The sequence below is a fragment of the Neovison vison genome, chromosome 1 (genome assembly GCF_020171115.1).
Source record: "Neovison vison isolate M4711 chromosome 1, ASM_NN_V1, whole genome shotgun sequence".
NCBI lineage: Eukaryota > Metazoa > Chordata > Mammalia > Carnivora > Mustelidae > Neogale > Neogale vison.
Genome location: NC_058091.1, coordinates 143,630,424 through 143,654,362, shown reverse-complemented (window position 1 = coordinate 143,654,362; position 23,939 = coordinate 143,630,424). Strand labels below are relative to the sequence as shown.

Sequence of the window (23,939 nt, the reverse complement as noted above, 5' to 3'; positions counted from 1 at the left end):
CCCCCACCTCTACACCTCTTTCTTTCGCATGAGCAAAGTCAGGGCGAGGTGGGGGCGACCCTGGACTTGTCCCCATCCATTTCAGCGAGTTTTCTCGGGTATGGGCGCAGCTGGGAGAAAGCAAGGCGATGCCCCCCTGAGATACCCTGCCCCCCCCCCAGCTCCTCCTGGAATAAAAGCACTGGAGAGAAATGCCTTGTCTGGCTGTTGCCCATTAAAAAACAACAAATAAAACAATCTGTGCGAGTTCGTTAAAGAACAAAAGAGAAGGAAACAGGGAAAGGAGGTACAACTTACCAGCCAAACTTCGCCACCGGACTACGCCTCCGTCCTCCGAAGGGCGGGGAGCCGGGAGCGCCCAGGGGGAGAGAGGTAAACAAGACAACAATTTCCACTCACCTCTTCCCCACCTCGTCGCATTTTCAAGGGACACTTCCCTTGCTGCAGTCTGCGAGGCGCTCCGACACTTTTGTGTGGCCTGACAGCGGAGAAAGTCGCGGCGGCAAAGTTGCGAGAGGGAGATACCCGGGCGTCCGGGGGAGAGGGGAGGAGAGAGTTCATCAGAGTTCCCCCTTTTGTTCCAAGTCCCGGAGCAGACAAAGAGGCGGCGAGCGGCGGCAGGTTTCTCCCTCTCACCCCTTCTTCCTCTCTCCCTCCCCTCCCCTCCCCGCCCCCTCCCTCTCCCCGCATCTCCCGCCCGGCTCGGGAACCTCCGAGGCGGCCCGGGCGGCTTAGTCCCCAGTTCAACGCAACTCTGCCCCGACCCTCTCCTCCCGCGACCTCGCTCGAAACTTTCCCCAGGAGATGCCCGTCCTGTCCCCTCCCGCTCACCACCCTTTTATCCCCCGCCTCCCCAGCGCGCACGAGTCTCCGGGGGGGAATCTCCAAAATCATTGTTTCCGGGAGATGCACCTCTTTGTTTGCACTTTCCCTGCCAATCAATGTGAACAACCCACTTTGGCATCGAGTTTCTGTCAGTTTCCCATCATCCGGGGAGACGGGACGCCTAGGGTAGGGGGTCAATCCCATAAGATAAAGGCATTTACGCAATCAGAGGTGGGGCGCACCCTAGGCTCTCTCCATCCTCTTTCCTACACTGGGCTTCACCGTCCTCCACCCAACCACCAAAACAACTCAAAGGGGTCTCCGAGGGTTTCTTTTAAGGAAACGCTCTTCCCCCACCCACCCACCCCAGCGCTGTCCCTTAGGAGAGCGCTCTTCTAATCCGCAGGACAAAGCCAGCTCCGGGTCCAGCCGGAGCCTCCACCCCTCGGGGCTACCTGTTGCTGCAGGCGCCGCACAAGTCGGTCCAGGGACTCCGAGGGCGGGTTCCCACCTCGAGCATCGCGCCCACCTCTCAGACCCCAACTTCCCTAACCTCAAACTGCGACGGCTACGCTCTCTGGACGACCGGGCTCCCTGACACCCCGGAGCCAGCGCTCCACACCCGTTCCCTTCCCTCTACCGCAGCCTTCCTCGCCCCTTAGGTCTGACTCGGGGACCCTCGCCGCCTCCCCATCTTCGACCCCCTGGCGCGGCTCGTGCCGTCCGAGCATCCCCTCTTTCCGTCCCCTCACCCACTGCCTTGCCCTGGGCAAATCAGGTGTCTCGGACCCGTAACAATTCCAGACCCTTCCCCAGGCCCTTTGCCAGTCGTTCCCCGACCTCCAGAGTCGGAGACCCTTTCCTCACCTCGCCCCATCCCTAGACCCTCATCCCTGCTCCGGGCCACCGCACTGGCTCTCTGAGGGGCTCCGACCAGCGCTAATTTTTCTTCTAGATCTAACCAGAATCGAAGAGGAGGCGAACGGGGAGGTGGGGGGAATGCAGGGAATGGGGGGCCGCGTGGGGAAGCAGCTTCTAGGGCGAAGGAACAAAACCCAAACATTCCAAAGCCAACACCCACCCTTCGGGAGGTGGCCGGCCCAGCGCGCACCTTCTCCTCCACCCTCTCTCTTCCCCCACCCCAGACACTTGGGATCTTTGCGGGGAGGTGAAGTTTGGGGTAGGAAAGGAGGCCTGGGGACTTGGAAGCACTGGTCGCCGTTGGCCTGGGGGTGAGGGGCGGCCTGAAGGAGGACGGTCAGGAGCCAGGAGCCCCTGCTGCGTCCGGAATGTCGCGGCCGGCGGTCCCCGTGCGCGCCCGGCGACTGCTTGCCAGGTCTTTCCCCCGGAGCAGAACAAAGACGCCGCGAGGAGCGCCTGTCCTCGCCTCCCGGCGTCCGCACCCCGCCCTGCGCTTCGCTCGCACGAGCCCACGCCGCTCTCGGAAACTTTGCAACAACTTCCCCCGGAGTTGGCGCGCGCGGCGCGGGGAGCGGCGGGAGACACGGCGACCATCGCCTCAGGGCCCGGAGATGCCCCCTTCCACGTCCCCTCCCGGCCCGGGAGCAGCCCTCCTCGCGCCGCCGGTCCCGGCCCGCGCGCCGGGCTGCCCACGGGGCCGGGGCGGCAGGAGCACGCGCTTCCCTCCCCCACCCCCCCACCCCCGCTGCCCGCAGAGAAGGAAACGGGTTCCTCGAGTCCGGCTGCGGGCAGGGCAGCGCCGGGCCGCGGGGGGCCGGGGGCGGAGGCGGCACCGGGAGCAGCGGGCGCGGGGACGGCCGGGGCGGCGGCCGGGGCGGCTGCGGGAGGCCGAGGGCGCGCGAGCTGGCGCCGGCGGGAGTGTCCGCGCGCCTCGTGCGTCCCGTCCCGCGCTCCCCGCGAGCAGCCGCCCAGCCGCGGAGGCAGGACCCGGGCCCGCCGCGGCCGACGTCCGGGCGCTCGGGCCTCGTCCCCTGCGCCAAGGCCGGACACCTGCGCGGCCTCCTCCCGAGCCCGGCGTCTCGCCCTCCGCCCGGGCTCGCAAGCCGCCTGTGGGGCGCGGAGTCCCGGGCGCAGCGCGACCCACCCCAGAGAGAAAGCAGCCCCCACCCACTGCAGTCGGGCCCATTTTCCCCTTTGTTCAATTTCCAGAATTTTCCATTTCCCCTTTGACTTCCAGAATTCTCTTTTAGGAGAAGTCTACCCCTCCCCGCACCCCTACCCCAGACAAAACCCTTACTTTTTGCGGCCATCAGGAATCCGCTTAAAAAAATAATGAGAAGTCAGGACTTCCAGACAATTCTCCTAGGCCCCCTTTCGCTGATGCTTGTTATAGGGTCCATCGACGGAGATGTTCTCCAACTTCTAAGTAACACCCAACCCCCCACTTGCTGTTAGAGCGTACTTAATTGAACCTATTAAAACACTGCCAGTCCTTTGAAAATATCTATTTGTTTCTCTCTTTTCTCAAGGACTAAGGAATAGGGGCCATTTGCCAGGTGAAAAGTCAATATGGCTTTAAGAAGGCCTAATCCGTGCTTTATGAAACACTCTGGTCAGCTGTTGGAGGTAGCTCTCCTTCCCAACCTGCTCGAGGACAAAGTGATTTCGGGGTACCTGAGCGGCTCAGTTGCTTAAGGGGTGGTCTCTGGATTTCTGGCTCTGGTCATGATCTCAGAGTCCTGGGATCCAGCTTTGCAGGGGGGCCTGCTTGAGGATTTTCCCTCTCCATCGCTCTCTGCCCCTCCCCCACCCTCTAAAATAAGTAAACACTTTTTTTTTTTTTAGATTTTATTTATTTATTTCAGAGAGAGAGCGCGCGCAGGGGAGAGCATGAGCTTGGGGAAGGGGTGAGAGAGAAGGAGAAGCAGATTCCCCACTGAGCAGGGAGCTGGATGGTGTCTCTACCCCAGGATCCTAGATCATGACCTGAGGGAAAGGCCAAATCTTAACCACTGAGCCACCCAGGTGCCCCCAATGAATTTTTTTTTTTTTACGTCAAATCTCCATAGATTCTTGCTCCTTAACAGGTCAGAGCTCTATAATAAGGCCCACGGCTGGGCCACACTGTGTATGACCTAGACCACTGCTAACTTTCAAAATGATGCCATCTTTTCTCACAGGCCACCACATTTTTAATACTTTTTTTTAAAAAAGTTAATTAGTATCTCAGGTCCAAGACGGATGTCTTGGCAAAGGGGCTTAGAAACCCAAGTATCCTCTCTCTACCTGCACTGTCAGAGCTCTCATTGGGGCCACACCCCTACGTCCCCTGCTTCCTATTAGCAGACCAACGGCATCTTACTGCGATTCTCTCCTCTCTCTGCTTCTCTGTTCAAAGGCTTCCTCTGGCTGCCAGACCCCATTTTGCCAGTGTAGGGAGGCAGGGGGGAAGTGCCAGGCAGTTAACAGTCTTCAGAGTAGCCCTCAAGGAATCGGGTATGGAGGTAGGACTAGACTCTCTTGTATTATTCTAGTGTCTACCAGAAGTCTCCAAGTTGGAACTTCAGTTGCCTGCTCTTTGAGGAACCCTATGTTGCTTTCTGGGATCACACCCCAGAGAAACTACAGTACTTGTCCTTGAATCCTGATCGCAGGGTTACCATCTGGAAGATATCCACCTAACCTCTCCTATAGGTATTTTCCAAAACGAGGGCTCTGTTCTTTCTGGAGAACGAAGCTACGTGATCAGATGTTCCCTGGAATAGAAGTGATTTCAGTAATGAAAAATGTTTGTTATCTAATTCATTCCTTATGCAATGGTTTAAAATTAGATATTCTACTGAATCAAGTGTAGAAGCAGCAGTATGTAGAGTCATTATCTCACGTGTGGAAGGTTTGTACCTGGATTCATAAGGAAAGAACTCCTGAAGCCTAATGCAAGCAGACAGCAATACAATAGGGAAAACTATTAGAATCACTTTTTCAAAAAATTTAGAAGTAACACGGAGAGTTTTGACTGAGCCTCTGATGACAGTGAAAGAGGATAATTAACACATACCCTATTAGTCCTTCATCTAGTCAGTAATACGTCCAGTGGGAGATCCTATGGAATTTTTCAACAAACTTCTCACAGCATAAATTGGCCACCTTCTGCAACACATTTTATAAAACTCCATATTAATCCCTATTCTCTTCTTCGCCACCATTATGAATAAGCCATCAGGTGTCCACGGAATTATAAGGCCCAAGCCCATTCCTCCCTCCACAACTTTCTTCTTCTTAGGTGGTTTTCACCTCTATTTCTTTCTTTCTTTTTTTTTTTTTTAAAGATTTTATTTATTTATTTGACAGAGATCACAAGTAGGCAGAGAGGCAGGCAGAGAGAGAGAGGAGAAAGTAGGCTCCCTGCTGAGCAGAGAGCCCGATGCGGGGCTCGATCCCAAGACCCTGGGACCATGAGCTGAGCTGAAGGCAGAGGCTTTAACCCACTGAGCCACCCAGGCGCCCCTCTATTTCTTTCTTTTCTCTTTTCTTTACTTTTCTTTGTAAAAGGAAGTTCTATCGGGTGCCTTCGTGGCTCAGTCGTTAAGCATCTGCTTTCGGCTCAGGTCGTGATCCCAGGGTCCTGGGATCAAGTCCCATATCAGGCTCTCTGCTAGGTGGGAAGCCTGCTTTTCCCTCTCCCACTCTCCCTACTCATGTTCCCTCTCTCACTGTCTCTCTCTCTATCAAATAAATAAATAAAATCTTTTAATTAAAAATAAAGTAAGCTCTATGCCCAGTGTGGGGCTTGAATTCACAACCCCAAGATCAGGAATCACATGCTCTACCAACTGAGCCAGCCAGGTGCCCCTCCTCATTGCTATTTTTAAGATTTCATCATGGTCATCCTTAAATGCTGCTCACCAAAATTTTGGTTATCCTTCCTCTCTCTGGGCACAGTGTAGGAATGAAATTTCCTATTCTGCTTGAATCAGGTGTGGCCATGTGATTTGTTCTGGCCAATGACATGTGAGTGGGAATTACACGCCTCTTCCAGGTGTAAGTTTTAACAGCCGGGGTGCGATGGCATATGCTCCTTTTCCATCCGCTTCAGTGCAGGATAAGGTGGCAGATTGAGTCTGGGTACCAGGATGAGCCCCTCCGCCAAACCTTGACGGTCATTTTGCAGGAGCGAAACATTACCCTCCCCTCCTAAGCCCCTGAGATGTTAAGTTTGCCTGGAATCACAGCATAGGCAGCTCATCATCACTTGTGCAAACACTCAATTTTCTTTGCAAAATTACACTGCTGCCTTCTTTATGGGTTTTAGAGCTTGGAAAGTTTATACAGTAGCTCACATGAACTTCCCATAGTATTTTGTAGCTGAACCTCCAGTTTAATGACACTGTGTTGGGTAAATTATTTTCTTTATGAAAGGTTAACTTATTTTTTTTGTTAAAAAAAAAGAAAAGAAAAGACAAAAAGCCTACCAACAAATTACTAAGAATGGGCTAGGATTTTGTGGCGTCTGAAACTCTTTATTTCTGCATCTGCCCACAGAAAGAGTTACTTTTCCCTAATCTTTGTCGTTGTTTTAGCAACAACAAAGGTTAACCGGTCAACCAGTACTATAAATTCAGTGAGTCTTCGTCATACTATGTTTTAAACTAAATTTCACTGGACAAGTCATATCACCTCTGGTGAAGTTTTATTGATTTTATTTACCTAAGAAAACTGAGATGTCATCACTGACTTTCATGGGGTTATTACAAGGATTAAATGAAATAGTAATTTAAAGTCCTTAATTTAGGGGCGGCTCAGATGGTTGGGCGTCTGCTTTCAGCGCAGGTCACGATCTCCAGGTCCTGGGATCGAGCCCCATGTTGGGCTCTCCGCTCAGCTGGGAGTCTGCTTCTCCCTCTTCTTCTGCCTCTCCTCCTGCTCATGCTCTTTCTCTATCTTGGTCTCTGTCTCTGTATCTCTCTCAAATGAATAAATCTTAAAAAAGCAAAATAAAATAAAGATAAAGTCCTAAAGCTAGGAGCTACACATAATAATGGCTGCTATTCAATTTCAAATTCTTCATAGTTTCCCTAATATGCTCTGAAAGGACAATCACTTCTTCTGAGATGCCTTTCATTTCCTTTTTTTTTTTTAAAAGATTTTATTTATTTATTTGACAGAGAGAAATCACAAGTAGATGGAGAGGCAGGCAGAGAGAGAGAGAGGGAAGCAGGCTCCCTTCTGAGCAGAGAGCCCGATGCGGGACTCGATCCCAGGACCCTGAGATCATGACCTGAGCCGAAGGCAGTGGCTTAACCCACTGAGCCACCCAGGCGCCCCACATTTCCTTAATACCCAAGCAATAATCACTACATTGCAAAATGTTTTTAAGACTCACAGCCCACGGTCATCTTTCACCAAAAGACATCTAAAAAAAATTAAAATCATATTTTACTTCTTTTTTAAAAATATTTTTAAAAATTTTAAGTGAACGCCATGCAACCCATGGGTTTCGACTCACTACCCTGAAATCAGGAATCGCAGACTGTCCTGTGGGAGCCAGCGAGGCACCCCTGAAATTCTGTTTTATTTCTAAGCCCTGCCAATTATTGATTTTACTTGTATTCTTGTTGCTCCTGTTCTTGTTTGTAATCATTTCCATTTCCCAGGGTAAAATCCAATCTCCATAGCCGAGCTATAAGGTCCTCCGCAGAAGGCATCCCCGCTCCTGCTCAATCAATCTGTATTTCCCATCCCACTGACTCACACTGTCCTCTCTGATGACACTAAACTGCTTTAACTATGCCATGTGAGACGTACTTGATTTTATGCCTGCACCATTTTCCTATTTTTAATTCTTCCCTAACCTTTCGGATTCTTCTATACCATCATCACCCACAGGAAGACCTTCTAGAACCCGCAGGATGACCTTCCAGAACCCGCAGGATGGACTAAGTAAACCTCTTCCGCTTATCTTCACCCTTTTAGGAGCCAGTGGGATTTTTTTATTACGAATGTGAATGTTGTGAATCATCAGCGTGACGTGTGTTACCTAGCTCTGCCACTCACCGGCTCTGTAACCACAGGGAAGTGACTTCACCATTTTACCTCATCGCCATGAGTGAGATAACATAATCCTACCGTAACATGGGGGGACTGCATGAATAAAATATCATCGAAAATGTGAGGTGCTGGGACGCCTGGCTGGCTCAGCCGGCAGAATGGGGGACATTTGATCTTGGTGCTGTGAGTTCCGCTCTACGTTGGGTGTCGAGATTACTTAAAAAAAAAAAAAAAAGGAAAATATCTTAAAAAATAAACAACTAAAAGTATGTATATTCAAGTTGGCCAAAACTCTTTAAAAAACAATTTTACTGGGGGGAGGGGGCACCTGGGTGGCTCAGTTAAGTGTCAGACCCTTGATTTTGCCTCAGGTCATGATCTGTGTTGAGGGATGGATCTGCCTCAGGCTCCTCACTCAGTGGGGGGGTCTGCTTCAGATTCTCTCTCTCCTTTTCCCTCTGCCCCTCCCTCCCACTCCTTCTTTCCCTTTCTCTCTCTCTAAAGAGTAAATAAATTAATTAAATATTTTTAATAACCAGAATAAAATCTTAAAAATAAAATGTAAAGGCTTCACTATAAGCCTGACCATACGAAAAACAGCTGGCTTTTATGGAGTGCCTGTTCCTTCCAGTATGTAAAGAAAGTTAAAATTGGAAAAAAAGGAGATGGTAAATTTCATTTTGATCCTCAGCTTTTCTTCGTAGAGTAAAACATCTGGAACTACAGTAAATAATCTACATTAAGGGTGACAGGCCCTGGAAGCAAAAGCTACCCAAGCCCTCCAGAGGCTGTTGTGCCAGAGAAGGTATACCAGAAGCCTGATTTCCTGATCAATGGTGCTATAGTCTTTCTGTCCATATGTATGGGCCCCAGCAGACTGTTAGAAGGTTCAGAAAGAGCAAGGAGGGTAATGTATTTTATTTCCTCCCGGCTATGGTGAATTTTGAGAAAATCTCTGGTCTATGTACTGTGTGGGGCTAAATAATATAAGGTAATTTCCCATTAAGTTTTTCTTTTAAGATTTATCCATTTATTTTGGAAAGAGAGCATGCACATGAGCAGGGAAAGGGGCAGAGGGAGAGGGAGAGAGAGAATCCCAAGCAGACTTCCCACGGAACATGGATTCCTACATGGGGCATGATCCCATGACCCGTGAGATCATGACCTGAGCTGAAACCAAGAGTCAGATGCTCAACTGACTGAGCCATCCAGAAACTCTCAGAAACTCTTTTTCTGAAGGGTAGATTGGACAGAAATAACTTACCTTACATGTAGGAATACACTGGTATAATTCTGTCTTGTCACGTTTGTCCCATAGAGCACTTTCCTACATTAGTGCAAGAGAGATCCCAACAATTCCACCCTTGGATTGTCTCCAAGATGATCTATCAGTGTCTGCTTGTGCATCGTAATACCTTACAACTCCTTACTTTCTTCCTATCTGAACCAAGGATCGTTTCCATGCCATTACTGTAGAAGATTCTAAAACACCGTATTTTATTATTTTTATTTTTAAGTAATCTGTACACCCAACATGGAGCTCGAACTCGGAACTTGGAGATCAGGATTTGCATGCCCTACCCACTGAGCCAGCCAAGTGCCCCCACATTTCCCTTCAAGGAGTATTTCATTTTCTCCCCAGCACATTTGCCCACTCAGTGTTTGCTGTTACAATGTATGTTTCCCACTAGAATCAGGTTTCTGTCCATGACAGAGTTTCTCTGAAGCTTTCTGCATTAAGGAGATGGGTGGTGCTTTTTCTAGTACAATATACATCACAATGTCTGACTGTAACTCATGTTTGTGGATAATTACCCTATTGGGTCGCCTAGGTGGCACAGTCGTTAAGCACCTGCCTTCGGCTCAGGTCATGATCCTGGAGTCCTGGGACAGAGCCCCCACATCGGGCTCCGTGCTCAGCGGGGAGCCTGCTTATCCCTCTCCCACTCCCCCTGCTTGTGTTCCCTCTCTCACTGTGTCTCTCTCTGTCAAATAAATAAGTGAAATCTAAGAAAAAAACAAAGGGGGTTTGTTTATTTATTTATTTAACAGAGAGAGAGACAGTGAGAGCAGGAACACAAGCAGGGAGAGTGGGAGGGGGAGAAACAGGCTTCCCACTAACCAGGGAGCCCAACACGGGGCTTAATCCCAGGACGCTAGGATCGTGATCCCAGGATGCTGGGATGGTGACCTGAGCGGAGGCAAATGCCCAACGACTGAGCCACCCAGGCACCCCTGATTAACCTATGCATAAAGCAGTCCTTCAAGCTTACATGATTCTTCCACAACAATATCTTGAAATTTAGAGGGGGAAAGCTTCACGCTATTCCATGTTAAATAGTGTAAGTTTTGGCCCTAATTTCAGATTTTCTGTTTCATAACATTTATCCCTTATATCTAACTTAGATAAAATCTTTAACCCAGAGGCAGTACACTTGAATGGAAATGGTCTTACATGTTGCCTTTCGATTTTATAATACTTTTGTGCTGCAAAATACATGCAATTTTGCCATTGCTTATGGTTTCCTGTGGAAATACTTATTTGTGGTGATAATAGCTCTAAACAAGACCAGAATTGATAAATATTTTGCTTTGTAGAAAAAGGCATTATTAGACTTTTTCCTCTGGGCTAAAAAAAAAAATCAAAGTCATCCAAGTCTTAGCAACTTCTTACAGAGACATTTCTATTGTATCTTTGACTTACTCAACCCAAGAAGCCTGTCACTATTAGATACAATTAAAAAGCATGAGGGATGAACAAGGTGGCTTCTTCCCCAGCCGCTGGCTTTCTATCCCACACTTTCTATTATATTGTCCTGTGTACCAATGGTAACACTGATTACACACTCTCTACCATGATTTGGAATAGGTGATCTTTCAACTATTTTTTTTAAGATTTTATTTATTTATTCGACAGAGAGAGATCACAAGTAGGCAGAGAGGCAGGCAGAGAGAGGGGGAAGCAGGATTCCCACTGAGCAGAGAGCCCAAGTGGGGCTCGATCCCAGGACCCTGGGATCGTGACTTAAGCCGAAGGCAGAGGCTTAACCCACTGAGCCACACAGCTGTCCCTAACTATTTTTTCTTTTTTCTTTCTGTAAACTCTCCAGCCAACATGGGGCTTGAACTCACAAAGCACAAGATCAAGAGTGTCATGTTCTACCAGCTGCGCAGCCAGGTGCACACGCGCGCCACCCCCTCGTGAAACTTTCACTTCGAATGCGTTATCACCTGCTTTAGGATGGTAGGCTCTATACACTCAGGCTTGATATTCATTTTTCATTTCAGTGTATGTTAGCTCATAAGAGATTTCCTTCCGTCTTCCAGTATTTTCTTCTCTCATTATTTATTTAGTTTGCTTTTTATTTGTAGGCAAGCTTTGCCCTCATAAAGAGGGCTAGAGACAGAGCCCTTGATCCAGAGCACAGGCAGGAACCCTTCCCACTCTATGAGAAGAACCATTTAGTACCCAGAACAGCCCAATCACAGTTGGCCTCGTTAATGGCTGCTGGTAGCTTCCAAAGCACAGACCTTCTCTCTAGGGAACGCTGCTAGGGCCATCATCCTATTTAAACTAGGGCAAAGAGGCAACCGTTTGTCTTCTCCTCCAGAGCCAGCAATTTTTCCCTCTAATAAATGACTTCATTCTGCAGCTGGAGTTACAGAGGTTAAATTTACAGCTAAGTACAATGCTTTACTCGTTACAGCACCTTCCAGAGGATTCTCTCCTTTATTAGCAAAAATATCACTTGAAGTCAGCAGTAAAGGTGAGGATGTGCTCATGCAAAATTACTAAGAATAATGGTGAGAATCTGATGTGGAAAAAATATAAATTATGAAACCCAAAGTATTTCTATATTTTTTTTTCCTCCTCAACTTAAAATGAAGCCACAAGATGTTTAGCAATAGTTTTCAGTGTTTCCATGCCTAGTTTCTTCCCAAAAATCAATCCTGGGTCCTCTTGTCTTCTTGTTCTACAGCATGGACCCTCTCCATGCTGACCCAGCCACTGTGGCTTTGAGGACTGCCGTGCCCCTCCCTGTAGCTCCAGCCCACTCTGCTCGTCCTTGAAGCTGACACCAAACCATTCTCTGGACCCCCCAGATACCTCATATTTATCTTAAACTCATTTTACTTGCTTTGTCTTAAAATCAGATTTCCCCACAATCCTTATTCTCATTAATGGTAACCATCTCCTGATGGTTTAATTTTGTGTTGACTTGACTCCACTAAGAGATGCCCAGATAGGTGATAAGACATTTTTTCCACCTGTGTCTGAGGATGTTTCCGGAAGAGATTAGCATTTGAATAAGTAGACTGAGTAAAGAAGATGGCCGTCACCCATGTAATGGGCATGATCCAGTATATTGAGGGCCTGCATCAAACAAAAGGGCAGAGGGATGAATTTGCTTTCTGTGGACCCGGGACATCCATCCTCTCCTGCCCTCAGACATTGGTGCTCCTGGATCTCAGGACTTTGGATCCAGGTTGAATTACAACTGGCTTTCTTGGTTCTCTAGCTGGCAGTCGGCAGAGCACAGGACTCCTTGCTGCCTTCTAGAACTATGGAGGCCATGAGGTCCCAGGTTCTCGAGAGAAACAGAACCAAGAGGATATAGACACCAATAGGGTATCTGTGTCTATATCTATCTGTTCTCTGGAGAACACTGATTAATGCGCTAGTAAAGGGAACGAGAACAAAATCATGTGGGAGTGACCCTGTGTTCTTCTTTCCCCTCACTCCACACCTAAGCAGACACAAAGAACTGCCCATCTTATCTCCTCAGTGTCCTGACGCCCTTCCCCTCCTGCCCCTTGGCTACTCCTCAATTCATGCTCTCATCATCTTTTAACAGAACAACTGTAACCATGTCTGCTATGGCCTGGATATTTGTATCTCCCCAAAACTCATACATGGAAGCCCTACCCTGCAAGGTGGCTGTATTTGGAGTTGGAACCTCCAAGGAAGTAATTAAGGTTGGATGAGGTCACAAGGGTGGGGTCCTGATCCAATAGGGTTAGTGTCCTTCTAGGAAGAGACACGAGAGAGTTCTCACACTCTCTTTCTCCACATGTGACCGTGGAAAGGCCACGTGAGGACCCAGAGGGGAGTCAGGAGGAGAACCCTCATGGGGAATGCAACTGGCCAGCACCTTGGTCTAGGGCTTGAAGTCCTCAGGACTATGAGAGAAGATAAATATTCTGCTGGTTTAACCCCCTAGTCTGTTATTTTGTTATATGGCAGAGGAGCTGACTAGAGGGTCTCCAAACTGGTATCTGCCATTATCATCCAAGCACCACGTTCAAATGATCTGAAGCACTGTTTGCACAGTGACCTTCTTAAAAATGCCATTTGGACCTCATTACTCCTTTCCTTACTAAAATAAATTTTATCAATGTCTTCCTCAATCACCAGACGTCAAACTCCATTTCCTCCATGATTTGGCCTTAACAACCTCCCTCACACCATGTCCTGCCATTCTCTCCTCTCCACCCATACACATCTCCAGCCACACTATAAACCACTGTAACCCCCTGGATAGGCCTCTTCTGCGCCTTTCTCTCCCTGCACTACCCCTTCCCTCTACCCGTACCCAGGCCCAGGACTGATAGAGATCGATTCTTGAACTTGGGTTCTCCTTCTTAGTGGAGCCTCCCCTGATCTTAAAAAGAACTGAATACTTGCCATGCTTCATGCAAACACTGAGCTTACTTTTTTTTTTTTTTTAAAGAATTTTTTAACGTAAGTACTATGGAGCCCAATGAGAGGCTTGAACTCATGACCCTGAGATCTAGAGTCATATGTTCCATCCACTGTGCCAGCCAGGCACCCCACAACTCTTGTACTTAAAGTTCATCTCTATTCCAAAATGTTCACACTACCTGTCAGTCTTCATAGATACCGTCCCTACTCGGTCATGTGCCTCATTGATCACTGTGTTCCCAGCACTCTGCACAGTGCCTGGCACCTCACGGGCTCTCGGTGTTTCTGAAATCAGAAGAAAGATGCAGAAAGGTGGAGGGAAAACATCAGGACAGTATTTTCCCTCCTACCCCATCAAAAATATATGACCTCATTTCATCTGTGTTGGCTTTCATCTTGCCAGAAGTATCTCACCAATCCATTAAGATTTTTTTGGCACTTACTTCTAATAGGACGGATTCATCAGTCACAATTCCGTACTTTCAACTAAGTCATTGATTTCATAAAAGGATTAATAAGTCCTGGTGAGAGCCCAGAAGGAGGATATTAAAAAATCTCCTTCTATGTAGATTATCAATTCATTATCTAATTCCTTTCACATTTCACCTGCTTACTTGTCCACTGAATTCCAACCCACTGTAACTTTCTGTCTTAAACCACACATGCCCAAGGGTAAACCCGGTCCCCGGAACATCCCACCCATTGTGGTTTGCTTTAATAGGTAAGATTTTTGCTCCTTTTCCCACCCCCTTCCTTACGGATTCTGACATACATCAGTGTTTAATCTGCATACACTTGGGATTTGGTAAGGTTTACTATAACCACTTTAAGTACTTTCGATAAACTTCAGTGTTGAATTTGAGCTCAAATTATATTAGATTTCCATTATTTTTACTACAGGTTTACTTGAGACTTCAAAACACAGAATGTGGGACGCCTGGGTGGCTCAGTTGGTTAAGCGGCTGCCTTCGGCTCAGGTCATGATCCCAGAGTCCTGGGATGGAGTCCCACATCGGGCTCCTTGCTTGGCGGGGAGCCTGCTTCTCCCTCTGCCTCTGCCTGCCACTCTGTCTGCCTATGCTTGCTCTCGCTTCTCTATGACAAATAAATAAATAAAATCTTTAAAAAAACAAAAAACAAAAAACAAAAAACACAGAATGTCAGTGACCCTCGGTGGATCCCGCTTGGTGCCAGGCTGTTGGCCTCAGCTAAAGGATATCAAAGAACCTGGGGCAAGAAAGCCAGTTTTGTGGCTGTTGTAAATATCGCCAAGGACATTTTTCACTTTATCATACCAAGTATTCTTCATGTATACCTGCAGGAAAAGTATTTCATAGGTTTTAAGATCAGAAAGTGTGTTTCATTTATAGTTTGCCTTTAATCTTACAGGTGAACCCTGTAATTAAACGGACTCCCTCACTGTTTTTTTCCTCAGAATGTTCTTCAGAAACACTCCTCTCCTTTAGCACCTGCTCAAGGGGAAAATGTAAATGTGTTTGTGTAATCTTATTCCTTGCTTTATTAATTTAGGCTTTCTACCTGTATTTTCCACCCAACGAAGTTCTTTTTTTTTTTTTTTAAAGATTTTATTTATTTATTTGACAGAGAGAGATCACAGTAGACAGAGAGGCAGGCAGAGAGAGAGAGGAGGAAGCAGGCTCCCCGCTGAGCAGAGAGCCCGATGTGGGACTCGATCCCAGGACCCTGGGATCATGACCTGAGCTGAAGGCAGCGGCCTAACTTACTGAGCCACCCAGGCACCCCCCCAACGAAGTTCTTTTTAAAAATCAGTTTTTATCTTTCTGCATTTATGTAAAATGTAGCACATGAATCAGGGCATAAATAATTTTTTTAAAAAGATTTTATTTATTTGACAGAGAGAGATCACAAGTAGGCAGAGAGGCAGGCAGAGAGAGAGGAGGAAGCAGGCCCCTGCAGAGCAGAGAGCCTGACGTGGGACTCGATCCCAGGACCCCGAGATCATGACCCGAGCCGAAGGCAGAGGCTTAACCCACTGAGCCACCCAGGTGCCCTGGGCATAAATAATTTTTTTAAGATTTTATTTTTCAATTAGCAATAATCACGCCTCGGATAAACCTCATTGGCTACGATTCTGCCACTGCACAAAGCTTAAGATTTATTTTTACGTTATCTCTATACCCAGCGTGGGGCTCGAACTCACAACCCCAAGATCCAGGGTCTCACACCCCACCACTAAGCCAGCCCAGCACCCCACGACATAAATAATTTTGTCTCTTTTTACAAAAATGGAATTTGAATGCCCTAATAAGGTGCCAAGATGAGGTAAAGGTGCTTTAGGAATGATTAAGCCAAGAATACCCAACATTTCAGACTTTTTTTTTTTTTTTGAGTGAGGGAGAGGGAGAGAGAGAATCTTTAGCTCCAAACTCAGTGCAGTGCCCAGTGAGAGACGGGCTTGATCTCACAATCCTGAGTTCATTACCTGAGATGAAATCAAGAGTCTGATGCTTAATGACTGAACCACCAAGTGCCCTTTTTAAAAGATTTTTATTTATTTGTTTATTTGAGGGAGAGAGTGTGAGAGCACAAGCCAGGGGAGTGGCAGAGGCAGAGGGAGAAGCAGGTTCCCGGTTGAGCAGGGAGCACAAGGCAGGGCTGGAGCCCAGCGCAAGGCTCAATCCCAGGACCCTGGGATCATGACCTGAGCCCAAAGCAGACACTTAACAGACTGAACCACCGAGGCGCCCCTTAAAATTATTTTGATCCAACGTTTGTATTGAATTCTTTTTATATTTAGGGCATGACTATATAATGCCAAGACATTTCAACTATCTTGGTGCTGGTCTTACTTAGCCCCGCTTTCTTCCAGAGAAGGCAAACATTCATGTGCTTGGTGACTCTTCTCACTCACCACACCCAAGTTCCAGCGCTGCATCTGCAGAAGGGACACCTGAACCCTGCGAATCCACAGAACGTTTCCTCTGTCCCCAGGAGGCCCAGGTTCCAGGCTCGCTCACACGGAGCCCCGAGTGAGCCAAGCCTCAGCGTCTCTGCTCGGGCCTCCTGGGTTCTGCAGCTCCACTGGGGTAACGCATGTCCCAGCCCGGGAGGAACACCAAACCCCAGGTTATCAGGGAATGACTTGGAGTCTGAAAGTTCATCGTCACCGTCCACACACGACAACACTTCACGTACAAAGCTTCGGACTTCTCTGGAGGGGAGCAGCTCAGAGAAACATCAACATCCACGTGAGGGTTCACAAGTGCAAAAAAGAAGTGCAAGGCCTTAGCATTTTAGCCATAGAAATTAGGAAGTGAGATGGCCTCCCAGAGAAGCCCCAGATTCAACCAGCCAACTTCTACTTTCTTGGGGGGGGGGGGGCTGTGTGTAGTATCTGCATTGCGCTTGTTAATCAGTTTACTTTTATTGTGATGCAATAGAGATAAAATGTGTCATTTTAGCCATTTTTAAGTGTACAGTCAGTGGCATGAAATATAGTCACGATGTGAGGCGTCTGGATGGCACAGTGGGTTAAGCGTGGGACTCGTGATTTCTGCTCAGGGCATGATTTCAGGGTCATGAGATCGAGCGCGGCGTGTGCTCTGCGCTCAGCATGGGGTCCGCTGGAGAGTCTCTCCCTCTGCCCCATGCCCACCCCCTTGCACTCTCTCTCTCTAAATAAATAAAAGCTTTAAGAAAAATAAATAAATACTGGGGCACCCGAGTGGCTCAGTCAGTTGGGTGTTGGCCTTCGGCTCAGGTCATGATCTCAGGATCCTGGGATTGAACCCTGGATTGGGCTCTCTGCTCAGAAGGGAGTCTGCTTCTCCCCCTCTCTCAAATAAATAAATAAAATATTAAAATAAAATAAAATAATAAATACAGTCACGTTAAGGTACAACCATCACTATGATCCCTTTCTACAACGTTTTCATCATCCCAGGCAGAAACTCTGTACCCATTAAACACTAATTCCCCATTCAACTCCCACTTTTGAAAGTTCCACCTATGGGTCTTTGGCCATAGGGATGGCATTTCTAGCTACCGTGCACAGGGTTAAATTTCCTCCTGGACTGGCCTCTCATTTTCCCTTCCTAGAAATGTTACTCTCCACCCAGGTAATGGGTTATTTTTGGCCTCTGCTAATTGTCTGTAATGTCTCGATTTTTTTTTAATTTTTTAAAGATTTTATTTGTTTATTTGAGAGAGAGACCATGAGCAAGAGAGAGAAGCAGACTCCCCACTGAGCAGGGAGCCTGATGTGGGACTCGATCACAGGACCCAGAGATCATGACCTGAGCTGAAGGCAGACGCTTCACCAACTGAGCCCCCCAGGTGCCCCTAAAAAATGGTTTTTTGTTTGATTTGATGTTTGGGCAGAAGTGAGAAGGCAGGGTCAGATTTCAGTCCCCAGGTCTGCCTGCTGATAAGCTACTCTCATGGTCTTGAGTACCGGCACCCCAGGTGGGCACTCCCTCCATACTGAGACTCTTTGTGCCTGGGTCCCATCCACTCAGACGTGTATGTGACCTGGCTCACCCAGGGGACAGTGTGAAACACAAAATGGGTAAATCAATACAAACCCACTTGAAGCCCAAGTTCATTTATGAAGGCTAACACACTAAAGAGAGACGAATCAATTTCAGGCACAGTCCATTCCTTTACTCTGGTGGAGCGTTGCACAGACAGATCGTAGGTACCTATTAATGTCTGTTGAAAGACATTCAGAATAAAATTCTTTTCCCGGACAGATTTTACAGTAATACCTAAATGTATAAGAAAGCTAGGAACTATGTTGGAATAATGAGGAATGTGTCAGATGATTGTACTGTCTTAATGGTCATTTCATTTCATCCTCACATTAACCCAGAAAGGTAGGCCTTACCTGTCATGCCCACTTCTTGGACAGGCAAAATGATTTGTTCGAGCTCATTGGGTAGTAAACAGACAAAACTAGAATTCAAACCCACACATAGCTCACTGGAATTTCCATTTCTATACTGAGACACTAACATCACTCTCACCTAGGAGACAACAGTCTGCTATTCAATTGCTTCCTCTTCTAGAAAATGGCTAGTTGAACTTGGAGCTCTAGACTATAACCTGTGAAATGAAAGGTGTAGGAAAGTGAGGAGTGGCTGGCTGGCTCTGTCGGTAGAGCACAAAACTCTTGATCTCAGGGTCCTGGGTTCAAGCCCCATGCTGGGCATAAAGCATACTTACAAAAAAAAAAAAAAGATGTAGGAAAGTGAGAGGTATGAATGGTGGATTTGAAGTCGGGAAGTGATTCGAGATGCTCTAATCATGTGCCACTCCTGCTGAACCACCATAGCTCATGCTTGACATACTTCAATTCCCCCATTCTAAGAAATGATTTATGAACCCTTAACATCATTAGTCAGCATTTATTCACATTTAATATTGGTGTTAGACCCTGTGTTGGTGTCTTCCACAATATCCTTCAACATGGCCAATAAACAACTCATAGATTCTAGGGCAAAATAATCCTTCAGTCACTGGCATTTATAATGGAAGATTATTAACAGGACTTCCTAAGACCTAGAAGTTATAACACTGTCATAATTTATACACACCAACTTCTAAAAGATGCTGGTGATAAAATAAATAGCATAAAAAGTAGAGTATGGAACATGGGGCATAAAGTATGTTACGAAACAAATGAGTGTCAAGTTTTTAAAACATGTATGTTTTCGAAAGCCATTATTTGAGATATACGTTATTGAAAAAAACAGAAGACTGAATTAAGTATCTGTTGTCATTATTACATCAATTGAAAACATCTGGACTTACCAGAAAATTTAAGAAAAGAGAACACTAACATATAACCATAGAAATCTATGAGCTTAAGGACAGTGAGTATATATATTTTTAAACATTGTATTTATTTACTTGAAAGACAGAGAGAAGGAGCCAGAGCAAGCAGGGGAGAGGAACACAGGGAGAGAGAGAACAGGCTCCACAGTGAGCAGGGAGTCCGAGGTGAGACTCATCCCAGGACCATGGGATCATGACCTGAACCAAAGGCAGATGCTTAACTGACTGAGCCACCCAGGCGCCCCACGGACAGTGAATACATTTTGCTCAGAAAGTCTTAGCCCAGGACATCTGGCTGGCTCCATCAGTAGAGCACGTGACTCTTGATCTCAGGGTTGGGTATAGAGATTAATTAAGAAAAATAAAATCTTGGGGTGCCTGGGTGGCTCAGTGGGCTAAAGCCTCTGCCTTTGGCTCAGGTCATGATCCCAGGGTTCTGGGATAGAGCCCAGCATCAGGCTCTCTGCTCAGCAGGGAGCCTGCTTCCTCCTCTCTCTCTGCCTGCCTCTCTGCCTGCTTGTGATCTCTGTCTGTCAAATAAATAAATAAAATCTTTAAAAAATAAATAAAATGAAATAAAATCTTAAAAAAGTCTTACATCAAAAATCAGAATTAATTGGTATCCCTGTGGTTTTGTACAACACAAAAAAATCTTCATGTACGTTTTATAAAATGATATTTGTATTTACAAGAGACTCCTGGGGCTATGCAGTTAGTGGTGTGTCATATATAACCTATCTTTTGTTGTATTTGCAGAAACCAAAAAGAAAGACCAATCAGCTCCAGCCCTTTTAGGAAAGACCTATTGTTGTGCCTTGCTTGCTTTGCTGAATCTTTTTCTAAAATTCTCTTTGTTTCTTTCTTTCTTTTGAAAGAGAGAGAGAATGAGAGCGTGAGTGGGGCAGGGGGAGGAGCAGAGGGAGAGAGAATCTTAAGCTGGCTCTCTGCAGAGCATATAGACCAATGGTGGTTGGGCGGGTGGGGCTCAATCTCACACCCCTGAGATCATAACCGGTGTTGAAATCAGGAGTTGGATGCCTAACCAACTGAGCCACCCAGGTGCCCCATTTTTCTTTTCTTTTTAATATTTATTTATTTATTTATTTATTTATTTATTTATTTATTTTTAATTAGCTCCATGCCCAGCATGGAGCCCAGTGCAGGGCTTGACCTCCTGACCCTGAGATCAAGACCTGAGCTGAGATCCTGAGTCAGACACCCAACCAGGGAAGTCACCCAGGCTCCCCGAATTGTTTCTTTCAAATTGTAAATCTGAAATTCCTCCTCTTCAGAGATGAAATACCTTTGTTCTACTAAAATTCTCGGATTTGGGGGCACTAAATGGCTTATGGGTTAAGCATCTGCCTTTAGCTCAGGTCACGATCCCATGGTCCTGGAGATGGAGTCCCAAATTGGGCTCCCTGCTCAGAGAGGATTCTGCTTCTCCCTGTACCCACCACTCCCTGCCCTGCCCCCTGCTTCTCTTCTCTCTTTCTCTCTCTCTGTCAAGTAAATAAATAAATAAATAAGATCTTTAAAAATAAAATAAAATAAATAAATAAGTAATAAAATAAAATTATCAGATTTTAAACACATTCCTGGGCATCTGGGTGGCTCCATTGATTAAGCATCTGCCTTCGTCTCAGGTCATGACCCAGGAGTCCCAAGATCAAGTCCCTGAGCAAAGAGTCTACTTCTCCTTTGACCCTCCCCCAACTCTCTCTCTCTCTCCAATAAATAAATGAAATCTTTAAAAATAAATAAAGATACACATTCCTTTTTTCCATTCATTGTAGTCCACACTTCCATGTCAGCATGGGGTGCACTGGGTCACTTAGGACAGTGCCGTGACTTCAGCCTTCCACAGCTCAGCAGATTACACAATCACCGTGCTCAAGGCAGCATGGAAATCCAGCCCGACGTGGCTGCTGTGGCCATCTGTTTGTCAAAGAGACGATCTCAACATTCCAACAATATGGCGGTGTGGGTGCCCCCCCATCACCGTTTTGACAAAAAAAGGAAAAAAAAAAAAGAAGAAAAGAAAAGAAGTATCTCTCTCTCTCTCTCTCATCACACACACACACCTGAAAGAATAAAAGGGGAGCTCAGAAGTGCCAGAGAGAAGAGAGAACTTCAAACAGAGCAGTGAAAACAACTCAAGGACTCAGAGACTCAGAGGAGCTCCAGCCACCACCTGTGGGGCTTTCTGTGCTTTGGCAAGAGATGTGATCTCTACCGTGCGTTATTGTAACTACAGCCCAGATCTCTGCATTCAGCTGCCCGACTGTGAAACAGGAGCCAGAAGGTCTCTACCCTCTCCCCACCCACCGAGGGACACACCAGAGAGGCTCTTCACCGGTCTACAGATCCAGTGTATAAAAAATCTTGTGAAAAACCAAAATGCCAAGACTACGTGTAAGGAGATAAAGAGTCCACTTTTTTTTTTTTCTAAGATTTTATTTTTTATTTATTTAAGAGAAAGAGAGAGCATGAGCAGGCAGAGAGAGAAGAGAAGCAAACTCCCCACTGAGTGGGAGCCCGATGCAGGACTTGATCTCATGATCCTGGGATCACCACATGAACCAAAGGCAGACGCTTAACCCCCAGGCATTCAAGAGTCCACATTTCTATTACCCATTATCTAGTCATTTGGGGGCTTCTATAACGAGATTACCATAGACTGGGTGGCTCAAACAACAAACATTTATTTCTCTCATGGTTCTGGAAGGCCAAGATCAAGGAATGTGCGGCTAGGTGTTCCTGATGTTCCATTCTAAGATATTTGTACTTTCTTTTTTTTTTTTAAGATTTTATTTCTATTTATTTGACAGAGAGAGACACAGCGAGAGAGGAAACACAGGCTGGGGGAGTGGGAGAGGGAGAGGTGGGCTCCCCACTAAGCAGAGAGCCCAATATGGGGCTCGATCCCAGGACCCTGAGATCATTACCTGAGCCAAAGTCAGAAGCTTAACAAGTGAGCCACCCAGGCGCCCCAATATTTGTACTTTCTTGATCAAATTTGTCTGCTTGATCACAAAAAATTCAGTTAAGACTTGTACACATGGTAGTGACTTCTGGAAGTTTTTTTTAACGGAACTTTAAGAAAAAAAAAAAGAACCAATTTCTAACTGGCTCAAGTTGATGCAGAAGAGGGAAAACATAAGAATGGACCATCTCAGATCTAAAATAACTCCACAGAGAAAGGAGCCCAGAACCACAGAATACCATGACCGCCTAAGTCCTCCATGAAGTCATGAAAATGTGGTGCATTACGTGGCAAGGACTAGGGGTTTTAGCAATTTTGTGCAACTATTAGAAAACCATGGTGCTATAGCATTAAAACAGCCTAGAAAAAGAATTGCAAAGTGAATATAAAGAACTTTTCAGATCTGATCATTGCCGGTTGCGAGGTTGATAGATACTCTGTTGCTAGGCCACACAGACACCACAAGAAAGAAAAGTTTTGAAATGTGTTTAGGAGATTTCACTAGAAATTCGTATATAGAGAAAGTTGTTATTTTCCCTTATGCTTTTGAAATAGTTCCTCTGAGTGGAAAACTGTCTAGAGGATATGAGATATAAAAAAAAGAAAACAATTTCTTTGGGGACTTCTCGTTTCTCAGTGACTAAATATTTGAGATGAGAAAACCTGCACAGTCAAACTAATGTCAAGATATAAATTAGTTATCTTTAAAAGTAGAATCCCACGGGAGTCATTTAGAATGAAGAGAGAATAACTTAGGGACACTAATATGAATTAGAAACAGTTCTCATTATGGTCAGAAGGGACTATTACTATTTTGTTTCTATTTTTAGCATTCAAATCCCATAATTCTATAAAATTAGATTATAATGGTAGAAACATCATCTCAAAGCCAATTACCTTTACCAATATAAAAGTTCTGGGGCTCCAGCAAATGCTTAAGTAAATTTCTTGTCAAATTATTGCCAAAATACGGGGGATATCCTAGCTCCCTAAGATGTGTTCCCATTATTTATGAACTCTGGTCACTCACTAATATAACTAGTATGCACTTTTCCTGTTTATACTCTAATTTCCCTGTCAAGGTTGTACTGGGTTCTGTTTGGTGATTGCTGTTGTTTTGCAACAAATGGCATCCCTACATCAAAAATTCATTGCTTTTTTTTTTTAAGACTTTATTTTTTAGTAACCCAATGTGGGGACTCAAACCTATAGCCCTGAGATCAAGAGTCACACGCTCTACTGACTAAGCCAGCCAGGTGTCCCAATAATACATTGCTTTTTATCATATTTTTTACAATATAAAACTGAATGTTTAGTCAAGGAGGCAAGCCTTCTTGGTTTGTCATTGCAGCTGTATTCCAGAACATTCCTGATACAGCTGGAGAAGAATTCCTTCCATGAAAGGCAAATAATAGAAGTTCTCTCATTCTTCCCTTCACAGGTAAACCACTAATTTAGTTATAGTTTCTGTACTAACCCTCTTTTCTTTAAAGATTTTTTTTTATTTATTTGAGAGAGAGAGAGAGAATGAGAAGGGGGAGGGTCAAAGGGAGAAGCAGACTCCCGTGGAGCTGGGAGCCTGATGTGGGACTCGATCCCAGGACTCCAGGAACATGACCAGAGCTGAAGGCAGTTGCT

General features: G+C 46.1%; 1 pseudogene; it reads right to left on the bottom strand.

The window, feature by feature from the left end:
• Positions 1-15,543: 15,543 nt before the first annotated feature.
• Positions 15,544-15,629, bottom strand: LOC122897225 (annotated as a pseudogene).
• Between the last annotated feature and the right edge of the window lie 8,310 nt (positions 15,630-23,939).